Source organism: Mytilus californianus, unplaced genomic scaffold (assembly GCF_021869535.1).
Source record: "Mytilus californianus isolate M0D057914Y unplaced genomic scaffold, xbMytCali1.0.p SCAF_10, whole genome shotgun sequence".
NCBI lineage: Eukaryota > Metazoa > Mollusca > Bivalvia > Mytilida > Mytilidae > Mytilus > Mytilus californianus.
The window spans coordinates 41,905,194-41,925,743 of NW_026262582.1; the positions used below are offsets into that span (position 1 = coordinate 41,905,194).

Below are 20,550 nucleotides of genomic sequence, written 5' to 3' on the forward strand. Positions count from 1 at the left end.
TATTCAAGTTTTCAAGTCTGAAATACTGATTACAGCTAGGGCGGATGACACTACCGGGGACCAAATATTCATTTATTTTATTTTTTTTTTAAATATGAAAATTTTAATTAGTTTGGTGCTTAGTTTTTGTAATCGTTAATCGTATAAACCAATAGTTTTAGAAAAGACAAATCCTGACCTGTTGTTAATTTAATATTAAAATATTATATGTTGAAATCTTGTGGATATTTTGGGTTGTTGGGTTGTTGTAATTTTTCAGTGTTCTTATACTAATTATATATTATATAATGAAGTGTTAATCTAATTTTGACGATGTCATACTTTTGTATTGAAAGAAAACTTTTATGTAATATTTATCTCATTAGATGGTAAAATCCAACACTTAAATTGATGTAAAATGCACTATAGTATTAAATGTTCTCTTTACACTCCATTAAATTTGAATACATATAGTATGATATTTCTCATAATCTTTAAAATAGTACGCTGAAGGGACGTATATATTATATAGGTGGCCCTATCATTACTCTATCTTTATTCTCGACATCTAGATTTCACTGATGAACACGTTTTTACTTTTAAATGCTCTTTAAATGGATACATAGTTAAAATTTTGTTCGGGTTTTGAGATATTATTCAAACTGTTGATTATGAACTTACATTTTGTGATAATTGAATTGGAAGTTTAGTATTTTACTGAAAACTTTTACGAATGTAAAATATTCATCGAATGCAGAGGTGAATGGTTGTGCTTTGTTATTGTAATAATCGAATGGTATAAAGACAGATCAAACTGTGAGTCTTTTGTTCTCTCCTAAGCTTTATTAAGTTTGTTTTATATACATGTATGTTTATTTGTGAGTCTTCAAATATTGCGCCAACACTTCGAATCATATATGGTTTCTCCATTCCAACTATGACGACGATCTTCAGAAAACTCATTGTGTTTACTTTTATGTTGTAACGGTACAAGAGGGTCTGGATGATGGGATCTTCCGTTCTGTATTTTTTTTATTTTTTTCATACAATTTTACGATATTCCTTATCTTTTTGCCCATTATTCTCTATTCTGTATATTTTAGCACCCATTATTCTTTTTTAATTCCCCTTTATGTTCATTAATCTCTATTCTGTAAACCACACCCAGACCCTCGTACAGTGCAGTTGTGTTTTAACTTATTTCCTTACTCAATTCAATTTTCACCCAAACTAGCCAAGATTACCATCTGTTTTAAACGTGTGTGGCGTTGACAGCAATCAGTGGCTAAGGATTGGATTATGTGAGGGGGCAAAATTCCCACGCCAGTGAAACGCTCTGCTTACAAGAATCTGTAGGCACTCCATTCTTGTTTCTGTTCTGGTAATTATAACATCAATCAATGAAATTCCCGCCTCCAAACTATTGAAGTTGTGTATTATAACGACAAAACTGGAGGATCCCCGAAGGTCTTTACAACAGATGGTTGGTTGCTGAAAAAAGAAAGAAGAATGATAAACGTTGTCAGATCCTTGTAAGCGAAACGTGGACACAGGATCTGTATTTCTATTAAATGACAGCAAACGAAAACAAGAATGTGTCCATAGTACACGGATGCCCTACTCGCACTATCATTTTCTATGTTCAGTGGACCGTGAAATTGGGGTCAAAACTCTAATTTGGCATTAAAGTTAGAAAGATCATATCATAGGGAACATGTGTACTAAATTTCAAGTTGATTGGACTTCAACTTCATCAAAAACTACCTTGACCAAAAACTTTAACCTGAAGCGAGACAGACGGACGAACGGACGGACGGACGTACAGACCGAATAACATAATGCTCCTCTTCTATCGTAGGTGGGACATAACAATGCATAAGAAACACTCGTCCTGTCTGGTAAATTAGTAATGAAAGATTTTCCCCATGCAATGAAATCTCGACTTTAATCACTCAATAATATATAGACCCGCTCTAGTCTTTTCTTGTTGTGTTATGTTGTTTGGTTGCTGTCTTATTGACTTTTATCCAACATTTCCTTTTGTTCATATAATTATTTGAGAGCTATGGTACACTGTTCGATTTTCCATCTCAAACGGCAGACGAATCACCTGAAACATGTGAAACAATTCCAAGATTTTTGTAGAAATTAAAAAGCTCTTTGAAAAATTATGTAGTTCACATCTGCACATGTATTGAAAATCGTTACAATAGCGATATATTATTTCTTGTTATGACGTGAGTAAGAATTCTAACTTTTCCCATCGTTTAATCTGTTCCTTACGTATGATGATAAAATTGAGAATGGAAATGGATCTGCACTTAATCTTTTTTTTATCTATAATATCATATTTTTTTCTTTCCTGGTTAGAATTTACATATTGTATAATACTAGTTGTGGATATGTTTTTGTCCTAGACATTGCATGAAATATTTTTTTATTGCATTTTGAATATAAGATTGATTTACACATTTTCAACTTAAACACTGCTGTGTCGTGACAATGAATAATTATTTTTTTGAAAGTCATTTAAATTTGCATGCGGATGTTTATGTGCAATTAACGTTAAAAGTACATATAAAATGCAGATAACAACGAGTTCATCATTACCAATTAAAGTAAAACTATTGCAAAAAATGGAAAAAAGTTTTTAAAAATCCCAGAAAAAGTAACGCTGATTTTATCAGTCTTGATAATACGTTAAATTCAAAATGTGCAATATTCCAACAAAAGTGTTTTCTAAAGCAATACCAGTTTGTGAGACGGATTGACATTTTGATTCTTTATAAGATAAGGACATGGGGTACGATGTCCAATGTGACAACTATAATGTATACCTGTAAAAATATCAAAAAATCCTGCGCGTATATTAATAAGACTTGAAATAATATTTATTTAGATATATTACATTAAGATATAAACAGGTGTTAGGGAAAGCGGCCATGCATATTAAAAAGTGAAGAAGCAATTGTTGTAAAAATAGTCTCAAAATAAGTAAATGTATAGGACTTTCATGTTTCAAAGTTGGATACATGTACATGTAGTTACATTTAGCAAACGATGGAGATCTAAATTTAAAATATGAGGGAGAAATAAATCAGACAAAAAAATTCAATTTGCAAATGATTTCGTGATATCTAAAGGGTTACATTAATCCTGTAACTATTTAGGAATATATCTTAAAGATGGTGTGGCCACTTTCCCCTAAATTTGATTTCCTAAGAAGGTCAAAATGCAAAGGTTAATAAAAACTATATTTTAATATTTGAGAGTCGAAATATTATGCTTCTAAGATTTTTTTCAATAATTAAGGATAATCATTGAATGTTTCTTTTTATAATTTTATATGGTTGTAAAAGCGTTAAACGAAGCACATTTTGTATGAAGCGCGGAAGCGCCGCTCTTCATATTAAAAAATGTGCGCGCGATCAACGCTTTTACAACCATATAAAATTATAAAAAGAAGCATTCAATTCTTATAATACATTTTATGCTACAGCCATGAAATTAAGAGTTGTATCAAGCTTTTCGTTTGTTTTTCAATGCATTATTTTAACGTTTTCACCGATAGCACCTGCAGTCATATCTGTTGTATTTTATACGGAAATAAAATATTATATTGGAGTGTCACGTGATTACTGTCAGCCAATTAAAGTTACGGTTCTTATGAAACATACATGTAATGTAATTATTTGTACATAAATCTGGAACTTTAAATGTTATTCAGTGCTGTCCATTGCTGTTAAAAAGACGAAAACGTATACATCAGCATAAAACTCGGGGAGATCAAAGATATGTTATTCAGTCTTAATGAAGTAAAATTAACACACCAGAAATTCAAAATATCAATACTCAAATTAACATAAGGAACTTCCTGGTCAAAAACAAATAAAATGCAAATAATTGAACTAGACACTCGAGACACCCAATGGTATGTCTTTATACTATCGTATATTCGATATGTTACGTTTAATACATATTTACAAAGACAGTCTGATATTGACGTCAATTACATATAGTTCATTAACATCTTTAAATTTTTCATTTTCAAACGGATATAAAAACAAAAGCTTTATTTAAGAGGTCTATTTCAATAATAAGGAAGTTCGTTTAGAAAGTTGATATACTATAGGGTTATTGCTTTAACCATGGAATTAAAATAAATTATAATACTTCCTTGCTCTAACATCACTAAATAAATATGCAATTACCTTTTTATATGTTTAATATAATACCAAATGTGTCAGCAAAACTGGTGATACTCTGTTTTAATCCTGCAGCTCTGATCCCAGTGACCATTTTCGCCATCTTGTTTACAGTATCTCTCTAGTTTGTACCAATCAATATCGGTCAAGGTGTAATATTTCTAACTCATCGGAAATGTTCTAAATTTTAGGTTTATTTATATAAAAAAAGACCAGATGAAATATCGAAGACCATGTGTTAACCTGTAGTTGTCTACTTAGAGTTTTATGTCTGGTTGTTAGGTGTCTATTGATGAAAAAGCCAGATCTACTAGGCATTCATAATAACAAACGCACCATATGACATCTTCATTTTCCGATTTTTTGACTTTCTTTCAAATAATTCAAATTTGAATTGCTCCTATTTCTAATTTTAATTGTCTGCAGCGACAAAGTACAAGGTAAATGAATACTATAGGATTAAACACCATTTTTCTAGAGATAATTGATATAAAACTGGACCGATTAACTCAGAAACTAAATAAAAGTCCGAGGGAAGGACTTTTATGTTAAGTTTGTGAGTCAGCGGCCCAGATTACACATCAATAACCTCTAGAAAAAAGTTATCCTTTTGATTCTCAACCGAAACATTAGTTATTTCTTTCTTTCAATTTCAACTTGTGTATTTCATGTGTGTTGCGCATGCATATATCATATCAAAGTGAAATCAACATAGTATTTACATATGCTACGTAAGTAGTTACATATGGTCTATCGTAATGGAAACCATGGAAATTACTTTCAACGAACCTATCAAATACAAGGATGTGTACATATATAGAAATAAGAAGATGTGGTATGAGTGCCCATGAGACAACTCTCCATCCAAGTCACAATGTGTAAAAAGTAAACAATTATAGGTCAAAATACGGCCTCCAACACAGAGCCTTGGCTCACATCGAACAGCAAGCTATATGCACAGCAAATAGGAACTTTTTTTCATATATTAAAAACATATTAAAAGTCTGGAAGAAATCCATGGTTCCGTGTATTTAGTTTAATTAATTTATTAGAAATGAACGTGAGGGTTTGTTCACTTGGTAATTAACCACTTAACATGAAAGCACTTTTGTTTTAGATTTTGTGTATCTGTTATTATATTTAAAATAGTTCTTTAAGTCAGAAATAGTTCGTCAATTATCTAAAATTAAAAACAAACTTTAACACTATTAAACTTTTGATATTTAAAGTTATTATCATTTTTTATAAACTTTAAACTGAAAAGAAAGATAATAGAATCCATATTTCTTCCCCATTTCTGAAGAATTACAATTTTGATATTGCCGATCAATAAACAAAATGCAAGTAGATTGTATTTTTTCACCAGCAGATTTAGTACTTTCAGCTTACATCCGGGTCTTTGACATCACTATACTTAATAGTACATACATTGGTGTGTTTGATCGAAATAAGCAGAAAACGATTTTTGTGTACTAAATATCTGTCTATATAATATGTATGTGAAGTTAGCAGCCGGTTCGTTATTCGATATTCAAAATTTAGTTGAAAATCATAAAAAAATAAATACTTGATAACATTAAAAGCACGATTTTCATAGTTAAGAGGACTGATAAGATACGTAGGAAATCGATTAATGACCTCTTCAAGCTGTCGTAAATTCTCGAATATAAACCCTTTTCTAAGTTGCATATTTGTCTTTATGTAATATAGATTTTTATCAATAACACAACTTCAAATATGTACTTTTATATATGATATTTCTTAACCCAAAAGGAAAAACCTATAACTCTAGAAGCATTTAGAAATAGAAATAGAAATATTTATGGAAAGCCCAAAAAAGAAATATATAGTGAAAACCTACCTGAGACCGCTTAAATGAGGGTGAGACCCCCCTGGTCTTTCAATGTTCATAAAATTCAACTTAATCATAGCTTCTGTATATATAAAGGTTGTATTAGAAGGATTTCCCAGAATAATGTCATCTTCGATATCTACGGAGGGCTTAGATTGTCACTTTTCATCTAAAAATTGTCAAAATTTTAGGACAAAGGGCACAGGGCAATGGTGAGAACCCCCTGATCTCTCAATCTTTCTAATATTATGCAGACATTTAGTTAATAGGTAGATACAAACGTGACTAAAAGGAATTTGGGTACAGTTCTTGTCTTCCATGTTTACGGAGCGCCCAAAGTGCCAGTTGGATATTCAAAATATATAGTGAAAACCTACCCGAGACCGCTTAAATGAGGGTGAGACCCCCCTGTTCTTTCAATGTCCATAAAATTCGACGAATTCATAGACTCTGTATAAATAAAGATTGTATTTAAAGGATTTCCCAGAAAAATGTCATCTTCGATATCTACGGAGGGCTTAGATTGTCACTTTTCAGCTAAAAATTGTCAAAATTTCAGGACAAAGGGCACAGGGCAATGGTGAGAGCCCCTGATCTCTCAATCTGCCTTATATTAAACAGACAGTTAGTTAACAGGTAGATACAAACATAGAAGACAGGAAGTGTACCAAAATTCCTTTTAGTCACGTTTGTATGTACCTGTTAACTAACTGCCTGTTTAATATTAGGCAGATTGAGAGATCAGGGGCTCTCACCATTGCCCTGTGCCTTTTGTCCTGATATTTGGACATTTTGTAGCTGAAAAGTGACAATCTAAGCCCTCCGTAGATATCGAAGATGACATTTTTCTGGGAAATCCTTTTGATACAATCTTTATTTATACAGAGTCTATGAATTCGTCCAATTTTATGGACATTGAAAGAATAGGGGGGTCTCACCGTCATTTAAGCGATCTCGGGTAGGTTTTCACTATGTATTTCTTTTTTGGGTGCTTTCCATATATATTTCTATTTATATTTCTAAATTTTTTCTAGAGTGATCGGTTTTTGTTTTTGTTTTAAGAAATATTAGATATAAAATTACAGTTTTGATGTCGTTTTATTGATAAAAATCTATATTACATAAAGACAAATATGCAAATTACATAAGCATTGATAAGGGTTTATATTTGAGGACAACGAGAGTTTAAGACAACTTGAAGGGGTCATAAAACGATTTCCTACGTATCTTTTCACTCCTTTCAACTATAAAAATCATGCTTTTAATGTTATCAAATATTATATTTTTTATGATTTTCAACTAAATTTGAATATCGAACCGACTGCTAGCAGCCGGTTGGATATTGAATATCGAATATCGAATAACGAACCGGCTGCTAACTTCACATCCATCTATATAATTACCCCTGCTTTGTGTTTTTTTTTCGCTGTTGTTGGTTTTGTCGCATATTTCCCTATGTATTCTCAAATCGCTAAAATACTTTAATAATTACTTATAAAATCTCTTGATGAATCTTAACCTTGTAAGAACTACAAACGGTTACATGCTTTTGATTCAAGTGTCTATAATATCTGAAAGATTATAACATCTCAGTAGGTTAGGATTGAACCTTAAGATCATTTTCTTTTTATGTAATTGCCTCACGATCTTTAAAGCATGTTCATGCTTGAGTCTTGATTTTAATAGTACATTACAAAGCTATGTTCATACAACCTTGTCGGTTTCTTTTGCACTAAAGACGGAAAAATGTTTATTAAGATAAAGTCTCGACTAAAATACTACATAAAACACTTTCAAACTGATAAATGCCTAAAAATTGATATGTTGTTCTGAAGATTTTTTTCTGCGAGTAATGCCATTTTCCTATTTTTTACGAAAGTTTTACGCTAAACAAAATTTTATATTTAGTAAACATTACAATGTTGTTCTTTGGAAATATGCCATAAAACCACTACATGAAGACATAATTGTGAAATATGCAATTTAGAAATCGTGATATTATATCCAGAATACAACTATTATTAATTTAAAAAGTGGTCCCAGTGGTGGTTTTAAAATTGAAAACAAAGAAGGAAATTAATGCAGTTCTAATTTGAATATTAATTGTCGTTTCATTTAAATTGCAATACTGGGTTAAAATAATATTTTGTCTTCTAAAACGGATTTATATATAACTCATTCATCATATGAAAACAATTTTTATTTCTACAAATAAATGCTATATAAAAACTTAATAACAAATTTTACACAAACATAGAAATTACAACCTAGATTGAAAATGGAAAGTTGGTGAATTCTACTCAACTTTGAATATTGACTGATTGATTGGTTTTTTTTGTATGTTTAACGCCATTTTCAGCACTATTGCCTATATCGTAGCAGCCAGTTTTTATTGATTGAGTCTAAGGGAGCTACCATTTGATTTTTATGGGGAGGGGGGCTAGGATGAAACATTTTGTCCTGCGTTTTTTTTAGTTGTAATCCCTGTCCTGCCTTTTTATTTTTCACTCTATTCGGTCCTACCTTTTTTTTATTAGTTTATCCTGACTTTTTTTACATAAATTGTCGTCCTGCCTTTTTTTTGCCAAGTTGCTCATCCTGCCTTTTTTTTTACTCAAAACTCCTGTCCTGCTTTTTTCAAATTTCATCCTAGCCCCCCCCCCCCCCTAAAAATCCAATGGTAGCTCCCTAAATAAATGTTTCAATCTCCGGTTTATAAATTTTGTAATTTTACTGAAATAAAGGTCTGAACTCTCTAAGGCAAAGTTAGTAACCATAAACGTTTCTTTTCTGCTTATTATTATGCAGGTAAAAATAAGATCATTAAAAAAACTGAACTGGTAATTTTAGGTTTTGGAATAAGCTTGTTGAAAAAACTAGATACTAGACGATGTCATCATGACCTACTTTTAATACTTTTTACTAACCATGGAAAAGAGTGTTGATGACGAAACTTCCGGTTTATTTTCTGACAATTTTTACAATAAATTTATACTAATACAAGTTTTATTGCTTCAAGCAAAATCAACCCTTCTATGATTTACTTACTAACACAGATAGACTTCTCAAGACACAAATATATTACATTATAATGCCAATGTCCGAAAAATATCCATTTACTATAAATGATGTAAATTAATTTCTAAATGAAAAGATTATGACAAAACTAATAAAGGCACTATATGTAAACTAAAACTTATTTTAATTTTGATGGTGCAGATTATAGATTCATGAAATTAGCCGTTAAGCAACCAACAATCAATCAATCATTTTCTGCTGATTTCATGACATCAAAGACTTTCCTGAGCATAGAATTGCATCTTATCTTATGTGGTATAAATGGGTATTGATATACATGCTTGCACTTATATCTATATCTACAAGTTTTCTATCTGATTAATATCCGAACAAACCCACTTCGAGAGAAAAAAAATAATTGGAACCGAATAAGGGGCTTATACGTAACAACCTTCCTAGAGTGTGAATGTGATTTAAATAAAAAGCTACATAATTATAATGATAAAGAATTACATATATATTTTTTTAAGTTAGCAAAAGTTGTTGTATAATTTTTTATATTTCAAAACTCAGTTTTTAACCTTCCTCAAAACTACGTCTCAGTATTGTTGTACAATAAGAGTTGATAATGTATATTACAATGAAGTTATCTTTTTGCAGACTCTGAGCACCATGACATCTTATAATATTTAATGTACTACAGCACTATGGTCGTGCCATCACATTCCATTTGTTATATTTTGTCTTATACTTACTTGTGTTTCTATCGCCGCCGCCGTGACCTCGTTTTGATCCGAAAGTTGATCACCTGGTCCAGTTCAATTCATGTGCGATTTCAATCTAAGCGCGAATATAAATAGCTTTGCATGCTGTCGTTGTGCACTTCTGTTTTGTTAACATATTAGCAAATAATACAGTATATGTCTGCAGATCTGATAATTCTCTTTAAATGGTATTTCTAAACTCGTTGTAGCTAACTCTTGACCATGAAAATATGGACTAAGAACCTCCATTCACATTTCATGTGGCTCTGACAATATCTTGACCAGTTCCTGATTGATTGCTTAATTGGTGTTTGTTTTACGCCGCCGCGGCAAAAACGGCTATATCGTGGCGATACCAGTTCACTATACCAGTTCTTGTGTTCTTCCGTGTTAGGTTTTACAATAGACTATTTTCATATTACCGATTTTTGACTCCGAAGTTTATATTTTTTCGATAGGTTACCTACTCTGTGGTAGGACATCCTGGTACCAAGTCAAATAAGAGCAACGTAAAGAAGTAAAATCAAGCTTTCAATCGGTACAATTTTTGGGTAAAATTAACTGCTTCATATTTTCTTTACATGACAAAATCATCGGAAAACAGTAAACTTTCCCCTCAAATTATACCGATTATGTGTTTGATTTAAATTATTTTGGTTGCTCGTACTTGACCGAGTACCAGGATGTCCTACCACATAAAAAGGTACCCTGTCAAAAAATTATATAATCCGGAGTCAAAAGTCGGTAATATGAAAATAGTCTATTGTATGCTGACTGTTTTTCAAAGTACAATTCAGTCTTCCCCAATGGCATTATTGCAGAATGTAAATTCATAACTTGTCCTTTATTAACACGGAAATGCTACAGTTCGTAAGGATATTTGACAAAGATAGATTTTTCTTGTTATCTTCGTTTCTTTGTTTATATTTTGACGTACCAGATTTCATATGCAGATATTTAATTTTGTCTTTCGTCAATAAAGTAATTATAGAGAATATATTGTTGAAGTCATGTTTTTAGTCTACAAAGAAATAAGAATAAGCTCAAGGCATCAAATGCCACCATACTGTTTCTTTAAAAAACAGATTTACAACTCTGAATGACTATGACATTTAATCACTGAAACTTCCTCATTATATGTATTGTACAATGCGTTTGAATATACCATTGAATTTGATTTTGATGAACATTATAAGAAAGTGTAGAATGTTTTGTTGATATGGAATACCACTGAAAAAATGTCATCATATGAAATGCAAAAGTAACTCGTCCAACGTCACTGTTGTAACTAGTGGCTGAAATTACAATCACACAACGCTGCTGATATTCAGTTGTATTTGTAACCGGAGTGTATGCGTTTTTCTAGCTATTAAATACTATGAACCTCAATTGCACTGATAATGTACTCGCTACATAACAACACATGTTTCGTCAATACTTTGTCGAAGAAACTATAAATTCAGTACAAGGACAAAAGTCAACTAGTATATACATTTCTCCCTTCTTTGTTATTAATGAATTCCTGGCCTATCTTCACGAATCTTCGACCCATAACAAGATATTTCCGTGCTACTTAGTGGTTTAATCAGTCTCAAAAACCCTTATAAACATTCAACACTTGTTACGTTCATTAATAACATTGAAGGTTATTGACTTGCTAATTAAAAAAGTTTCTTAGATTTTTTCTGAAAGGAAACTAATCTATCTGTCTTCTAATGATGTCTCTTTAGTAGCTTCATCTACTCAATACCTGTAATAAAGAAGAGAAAAACAAACATCCTTTTTTGCACAAAAAAACAATTATGCTAATTCATAAACCTACGCATGATAAATTGACCTTACAAACTAGGTTTATTTTTTTGTAATATGTACAAAATTTTAACAAAAAATACAGACCTCAAAGGTAAATTCAAAATGGAAGTCCATAACAACTGACAAAATCGAATGTTCGACTTTATCAACAAACAGAACATTTTCTGTACATTTGGCCCATTATTCTCTATTCTGTAAACCCCATCCAGACCCTCGTTTCTCTTGTTTGAGGATATCTTCCGTTGCAACATTGTACAAAAAAAACCTGTTAAAAAAGCTTTAATTTGATAGCTTGCTATGTGGTATTTGTTTTACTCATTGTTGAAGGCAGTTCGGTCATCTATAGTTGCTAATTTCTACACCCATTTGCATTATCCATACGGTAACATCATACTTATACCATTTGTCTAAACGGTAACCTCATAGTTATACCATTTGTCGGTAACCTCACATTTATATCATTTGTCGGTAGCCTCACATGTATACCATTTGTCCATACGGTAACCTCATATCTATACCAATTGTCGGTAACCTCACATTTATACCATTTGTCGGTAGCCTCACATGTATACCATTTGTCCATACGGTAACCTCATATCTATACCAATTGTCGGTAACCTCACATTTATACCATTTGTCTAAACGGTAACCTCATAGTTATACCATTTGTCGGTAACCTCACATTTATACCATTTGTCCATACGGTAACCTCAATATTTATACAATTTGTCCATACGGTAATCTCATATCTATACCATTTGTCCATACGGTAACCTCATATTTATACCATTTGTCCATACGGTAACCTCATATCTATACCAATTGTCCAACAGTAACCCAACATTTGTATCAATTGTCCATACGGTAACCTCATATTTATACATTTAGTCGGTAACCTAATATTTATACCAATTGTCCATACGGTAACCTCACATTTATATCATTTTTCATACGGTAACCTCACATTGATACCATTTGTCCATACGATAACCCCACATTTATACCATTTTCCATACGATAACCTCACAATTATACCATTTTTCCATACGGTAACCTCACATTTATACCATTTTCAACCCCCTCGTCAAAAACCGGGGGTAATCTCAGGTGCTCCGGAAGGCTAAGCAGATCCTACTCACATGCGGCAGCCGTACATATCCAACAAATAATGTCTGCAAGTGTCAAAGGATTTGAGAAAGTAGATGATTAAATGTCATAAAAGCTACATATGTTATACGAATACACCTACCAAGAAGGGAAAACCAACTTACTTTTTTGTATGTTTTTAAATTTTAGTTCATTTATATGTTTTCGAGTTTAGGGTGACGTCCATTTTCACTGAATTAGTACACAATGTTATGTTGGGGCCAGCTGAGGACCACCTCCGGGTGCGGGATTTTCTCGCTGCGTTGAAGACGCATTGGTGGCCTTCGGCTGTTGTGTACTCTTTGGTCGTGTTGTTGTCTCTTTGACATATTCTCCATTTCCATTCTCAATTTTATTACTAAAATTGTCTTTTGTTTTTTAATCACAGTCTTATGAGCGTATATTCCACATCTCCTTACATCAATTCTAATTTACAAAAAAATCCATTGGATGTTAATTGTCTTATCAGAAATCAGTACAATGTATGTATAATTGATTTTCGCCATTTACGCCAACGAGATTACATTGTTCGCAGTGGTTTGATAGATAATCTATTAGGCTTGGTTTTACGTGGAACATCAGTTAATTAGTGACAATAAAAACTCGCTATACATTTTTTTATTTATAAATTTTAGTTTAAGAACGGACGGCCAAAAATATAGTATATTATTTTTAATCATATCAAGAACTTCCAATGGTATATTTGATCATTTTAAAAGATAGTGATACATTTCGCGCTTTAATCCGTTATCTACCAGATACGACATTTATTTTGTTATTTTTAAATAACGCGTTTCTGTGGTATAGTTTCTGTTTTGTTTCTAAACGACATGTCATTGTTATACGTGGTATACATAAGGGTCTTCATGGGGTCCTTCATTTCTGTATTCTTTCAAATCTTTTAAGTCATTTTTCCCTATTCTTTATATTTTTTGCCTATTTTTTTCTATTCTTTTTATTTGAGCATCCAATTATTCTCTATTCTTTATGTTTTTACCCTACTTTTCGCTATTCTTTATTATTTGGTTTTTGTTTCTGTACATTTGGCTCATTATTCTCTATCCTTTAAACCCCATCAAGACCCTCACACATAGTATACATTTGTTTTATCATTTATTAATGACATGTCAATGGCATGCTTTTTTTTATAATTTACGTAATTGCTTTTTAAAGAGGAAACAGTTTGAGTTAAAATTTGATTTAATTACTTACTTAACGACTCAAGTTTTCAAATGATGTTCATATGAATGGGTTATTTCGGTAGTTATATGTTGTTTGAGATGATTTCAAATCGAACTATATACATAAAACAAAACAAGAAAAAAACTTGTATTTCAATTTTGATACAATCAAGTACATTGTTGTGTGTCAGAAACCTCAAGTCAGAAATTTATTGATCCAATTTGTTCTTATTTCGTTTCATGGCTTCATTATACTTAATTGTCATTAAATGAACTAATATTCGTTGTTGCAATTAGTATTTTTTTTTTTTTAGTAACGTATAAATTAAAAGTACATTGAGATAACTTTCCTATCTAACGCCTTCGTAGTAAAAGATTATCTTATTTCATGCCGCACAGGGATTAACTATTGCGGGCGTTTTCGGTTTGCTACTAGTCATGGCAATGTCTTATAAGCATACATTCAATTCATCACTTTGTCTAGAATCAGAGTTAATTATAATTAAAGCTTGAAATATGATATTGGCAACGTTACATGCTTATCATGGGACCGTTCGTTAACCTCTAAATCAGTTTTTTTTGTTTAATTCTTAATGGGTTGGTGTCTCCTTGACTGTTAACCCATTTAACATCTTACTTAATGTTGTCCTTGCTGTCTCTTTGCCTGTTACCCCATTTAACATCTTATTTACTGTTGTCCTTTGATATCAACTTGACTGTTACCCCATTTAACATCTTACTTACTGTCGTCCTTTATGTTATAAAATATCAATCCCCCCAAAAGAAACCCATCCCAAAGATCATTGTTTGTTTGGCTGTGTTGGATGTACCAATACGTAGTCACATGTCAGGTCGGAAATAGTACTTTAATCCAATGACTCGCGTATGGAACAGCCATGCCATTTAAGCGTTTAATAGCCCTTGGAACAACGTTATATGATCTGTAGATGGCCTGTTACACGGCAAAGTTTCTGCCTTATCCAAAATACTGTCATATTCCAATGTCAGTTAAAATTCCCGCCTTTCATGCATCTCGGTTAACCAATTTTTCAAAAACCCCTCTATTCTCGTCCTAAATGTTTGTCACTGAGCGTAAAGCAAATACAAAAATTAGTCAATCAACCAATGTCCAAACTTTAGATTTGCATTACTTTCAAGTTCAAAAAAATTGAGAAATGTGTTTCTAAATTAATATAACTCGAATCAACTAGTGTAAAACCATTCAAACGGAAAAACCAACGGTCTAATCTATATAAAAACGAGAAACGAGAAACGCGTATGAACTACATAAACAGACGACAACTACTGTAATCAGATTCCTGACTTAGGACAGGTGCAAACAAGGATACATTACATCTATCTGGTAAATGACATAATAAAGGCGCGCATAATTGACGAACCTTTCCGGTAAAGACATAATTCCGACATCCCTTTTTGAACCTCACGGTATTGGTAATTTCATTGTTAATTATGTCAGTCCAATTATTTTAACTACTAGTTCGATCATCAAAGAATGTAACATTTTTGCAATCCCATTTTTTTTTATCAACTTTCTATACAGCATCTGCTCCTTATTTAAATCAGTATATATGACTGAATTAAGATATCTTGACACAAGGATAATCATGAATTAACTATTCATAGATAACAGGCTTAAAGACCGTTGGTTTTCCTGTTTGGATTGTTTTACACTAGTCATTTTGGGGCCCTTTATAGCTTGCTGTTCGGTGTGAGCCAAGGCTCCGTGTTGAAGGCCGTACTTTGACCTATAATTGTTTACTCTTTATATATTGTGACTTGGATGGAGAGTTGTATCAGTGGCACTCAAACCACATCTTCTTATTTATATTTAAAACTTTCTACGCCAGACGCGCGTTTTATCATCACAAAAATCATAAATGACGCTCGAATCAATCGAAATTATCATGAAGTGTTATCACAAAGCATGTATCTTGTATTTCTAGAGAAAATGTGATGTCTTTGAATGATTATTTTAAATGTGATAGAACGAAATTATTCAAGTCTAGAAAGGAATTCTTATGTTTAGTGTGTAAATATTGCAAATGTTATTATCAGCGTAAAAACTTTTTTTTTCGGATTTGCAACTAATATCAGTTTAAAAAAAACTATGACACATTAATACCATCAGTATAATTGGATTATTAGTGTTATGTTTTTCTCTCAAAGCCTTTGTCTGAATATGACCACAAGCGATTACATAATTATATTTATATCCTAATCTAGAATTTCACAAAATTTTACTGTTTAATTTTTCTTTCGCGTTCATTACCAGACCATCTTCCGATTTCTAATGAAAGTTTTAGATTTGAACACCGCAGCTTTGTTTTATATAATCTGTCTATAAAATTCAGTTAAAACAGATAACTTACCATTTTGAAGCCGTTTTATAATTCCGAAGCGAAAAGGTTATTTTATTGTAAAGGCGTTGACCGAAGCACATTTTTATGAAGCAAGGAAGCGCATCATACTAAAAATGTGCACACGATTACAAAAAAAAGCAATCGGTTTTATAATTATATTTTTATGCTACAATTATGAAATAACGAATTTTATAAACTTTTTCGTTTTTTTTTTCTTTGCATTGTTGTGACTTGTCATGAAAAGCATGCACGTGCTGTAAAGAATGTTGCATTTATTTGGAACTAACATCTAATTTTGGAATGCATTTGGATTGTTGTCAGCCGATCAGGGTACGGTTTTTTGTGAGACATAAATATATACGTGATGTAATTATTATAAAATAAAAGTCACTCCAAGCGACGTTACGTCTATTTGCGAAAACTCATAAAGACATATAACTATGAAGATGTGGAAATTCTGTCAAATAATTATCATATACTGTGGATTCATTATTATTCGTTAGATACCAATTTTCGTGGGTTTCGTGGGTACAGGTGAACCACGAATTCAAATGTTCAACGAATAACATATTTTCAATAAGCATTGTAAACAGAGATTGACAAAACCACGAAATCAAATATCCACGAATATGCAAGTTTTCAGCAATCCACGAAAATTGATACCCACGAAAATAAATGAATCCACAGTATTTCATTTTGTTACAAGTGCTCGACTCTGAGTACGGGAGTTCGATCACCGGTGTGTTTAACCCAAGTATTATCTGTTCCTATCTCCTAAGCTCCTAACCGATCTTGTTAATTCTATTTTAGAATATGTCATTTTTGCTTCTAGCACGGATGAATTCGCGGCTTTTCGGTACAAGTTAAAAGCAAACATGAGTCGGAGTTTAATCAATAAAGCACAACACATAGCGCTAATATTAAAAATCAAAGCTAGGAGTATTATCAGACTGATGCCATTTAAAGGGAAACAGGGAAACTTGTGTTCCAAATCTGAATCTAACCTGTCTCCGTTATTGTATTAAAATCTTTTCACCGTCTGTTATTTTCAGGAAACAATGTCTACAGTAATGTATTTCGTTTTTTGCTCTGAAAAGATTTTCGTTGACCTATGCATCTTAAAGAGTAATTTTATATCTTTTGTTAACTAATTTCTGTCTCATTGATGTAGTCATTTGTATTAATTTATCATCGCACTTACGATGAACAGTTTGGAAAATTGCTTGACATTTGAATCACTACTGATATATAAATTATATCATCAGAAATAAGCTTGCCAGAATATTCGACATGTTGAATTTGAGCAGTATTTGAAAGAAAAATATACAATTAGCAGTCCAATTTGTTGTTTGACATTAATTTTTTGAACGAAAAGAACATTATTTAGCCGGGTCATTGAAACGCAACCTACGTTCAATCACGTCGACAAATTCTTTTAGTTTGTAATAATTGTGCTGGAAATAACAACCTTGTCATCAAATATAACACTTCCACATGTCTCTACAAGTGAAACGATCATTTTGTTTTGCGACAAACACACGAAAACCTTGCCCCATTCAGAAAAACTCAGATTCCGGTTCAACACTTTAAGCTCGTGCCATAATACACAATATCATAGTTTTAGTACATACATGTACCCTCAATGTTTGATCAGTAATATAATAATATGACTTGGCAGATGCATATACTGATATTCTATCAAATTATGGTACAATTTTTCCGTATTTTACCGAAAGAATCAGTAATTTACCGTTTTTTATGTATCTGCTCCCAGGTATTCTTTGCCATCACTTTGTAATCTTAGATGATCATGGCTCGGGTTGTTTTCCTTTCATCTATTTTATGCGTAAATTGTTTACTAGTTTTCTTTTTGTATCGTATCAAAATTTTATACTATAAATACGGGTTTCTTAAAATGGATTTACAATTACAATGGTTTCAAATACTGTATTTCATAGTTTAGCATAGATAATACCAGTAGTCAGCATAGATAATACACTGTCAGGTAATAAAAGGATGGACTTATAAAGTTCGTGTGGGTAACGAACAAACTCTTGAATTATGAAAGAAATATGATTTTCCAATAGAGAAAGAGAGAGAGAGAGAAGGGGAGCGAGTTGTTTTAAGTGACATTGCTTTATTATTTGTTTACATCACCAAAAATTGCGATGACAACACTACTATTTTTTTTATCTGAGTAACAAATTTCACTCGAAGCCAAAGTCTTAGGGTAAAAGATTTGTTCTGATGGTAAAACAAAATTGCATTGGTCCTAGAACACAGTCGGAAACTGTATTTTATACTTTTTTAAGGGAAAAAGATCGTTTGCCGACATGACATTTTTAGACGATTAGGTACATTTAAGATATCACCTGTGTGTTGTTAATAGACTAACAATATAAAAATAAAAAGATATGGTATGATTGCCAATGAGACAACTCTTCACAAGAGACCAAAGGACACATAAATTAACAACTATAGGTCACCGTACGGCCTTCAACAATGAGTAAAACCAATGCCACATAATCAGCTATAAAAGGTCCCGAAATGACAAATCTAAAACAATTCAAACGAGAAAACTAACGGCCTGGTTTATGTACAAAATAATGAAAAAAAACCAAATATGATATACAACAACAAACGACAAGCACTGAATCACAGGCTCCTGACTTAGGAGAGGCACATATAAAATTGGGCGGGGTTAAACTAGTTAGAAGGCGCCAATACTTCCCCCTAACCTGGGACAGTGGTGCAACAGCACAACAAAAGAATACACTATACAAAACAAAAAACGAAAAACAAAAATGATAAACAGCAACAAACAGTAACCACCTCTCAACTACAGGCTCCTGACCTTGAGACAGGCATATATAGAATGTGGCGGAGTTAAACTAGTTTGAAGGCGCCAAACCTCCCCCTACCCTGGGACAGTGGTGTAACAGTACAACATAAGAACAAACTATAAAAATCAGTTGAAAAGTGCTTATCTCATCAGTTTGATACAAAGCAGAAATACATCTAACAAAAACACAGAGTGGACGTGGCAGGGTACTATACATCCCCACAACAAAAAGTACAGATCTGAGAGTACTCGCAGTTACTGACAGCTTGTTCAAACCCAATAACAACTAATAAAAAAATCGTGCATCTAAGACTAAAATATCAATCAGTACACATCCAAAATCCAATGGATTTAGTGAAAGACGTCATTAACAGTCAGATGTTAGGATGTGCTATCCCGTTGAAAATAAGTTTTCTACATGTACAACCAAAATTCCAAACCAAATTTTTATATCTATGAAAGAATTCAGTAAAGATTTTAAGTAATTTGTGGTAACAAAATTCCAGACTTAATAATTTACCAGTAATTAGATATAAGAAGATGTGGTATGAGTGCCAATAAGACAACCCTCCATCCAAATCAAAATTTATAAAAGTAAACCATTATAGGTCAAAGTACGGTCTTCAACACGGAGCCTTGGCTCACACCGAACAGCAAGCTGTAAAGAGCCCCAAAAATTACTAGTGTAAAACCATTCCACAATTACGGAATAGGAAATAATAGGCAAAGCAGTAAAATAACTCTAAAAAATACATATATTACGTTCATTGAAATCCAAAACAGACACGGGCATAGCGAAGGAGTCGGGATATATAAATACCGTAAGATGGTGCAAAATGAACATCACCGTCCAGAAAAGGAAAATTAACAAAAGGAAAGGAAAAAACGTCCCTTTTGTCGTACATTTTAGTGTAGAGTTTCACGTGTAAAACTGAAATATCTAAATCTAGGAAAGGACAGTTATTACCGTTTACAATTGATTTATTTAAAGTAAGTTCCTTTGGGTAAATTTCGGCAGTATATTAAGAAAATTCTTGATTATTTAACGAAAAAATATCATCAAGAAAACGGGATGTGTTGTTGAATTCATCAATTAAATACAATTTAAACGGGTCTTTTCTGAGTTTGGTCATAAACTGTGTGTACTGTAACAGTACACGAACAAGTCTGCTATGAAAGAGACGCAATTGGTGCACATAGGAATACCTACAACCTGTCGATAAACATTATTGCCAAAACGTACATAAATATTATCAAAGAGAAAATTAACACCTTCAGTCATCTCATCACACCCCCAATAAGTATATCTAGCATATTTACCTTTCTCGTTAGAGAAGAAGGCTTTAAATGAGTTGCAGCAAATATATTTG

General features: G+C 32.2%; 1 protein-coding gene across 2 annotated transcripts in view; it reads left to right on the forward strand.

Annotated features, from left to right (window-relative positions):
• The first annotated feature begins 500 nt into the window (after positions 1–500).
• Positions 501–20,550, forward strand: part of LOC127718149 (cardioacceleratory peptide receptor-like) — a 191,429-nt gene continuing 171,379 nt past the window's right edge. For both annotated transcript variants that reach the window (XM_052224125.1, XM_052224122.1), the window contains exon 1: positions 501–795. The gene's annotated coding sequence lies outside the window, so the exon portion shown is untranslated. The remainder of the gene's footprint in view (positions 796–20,550) is intronic.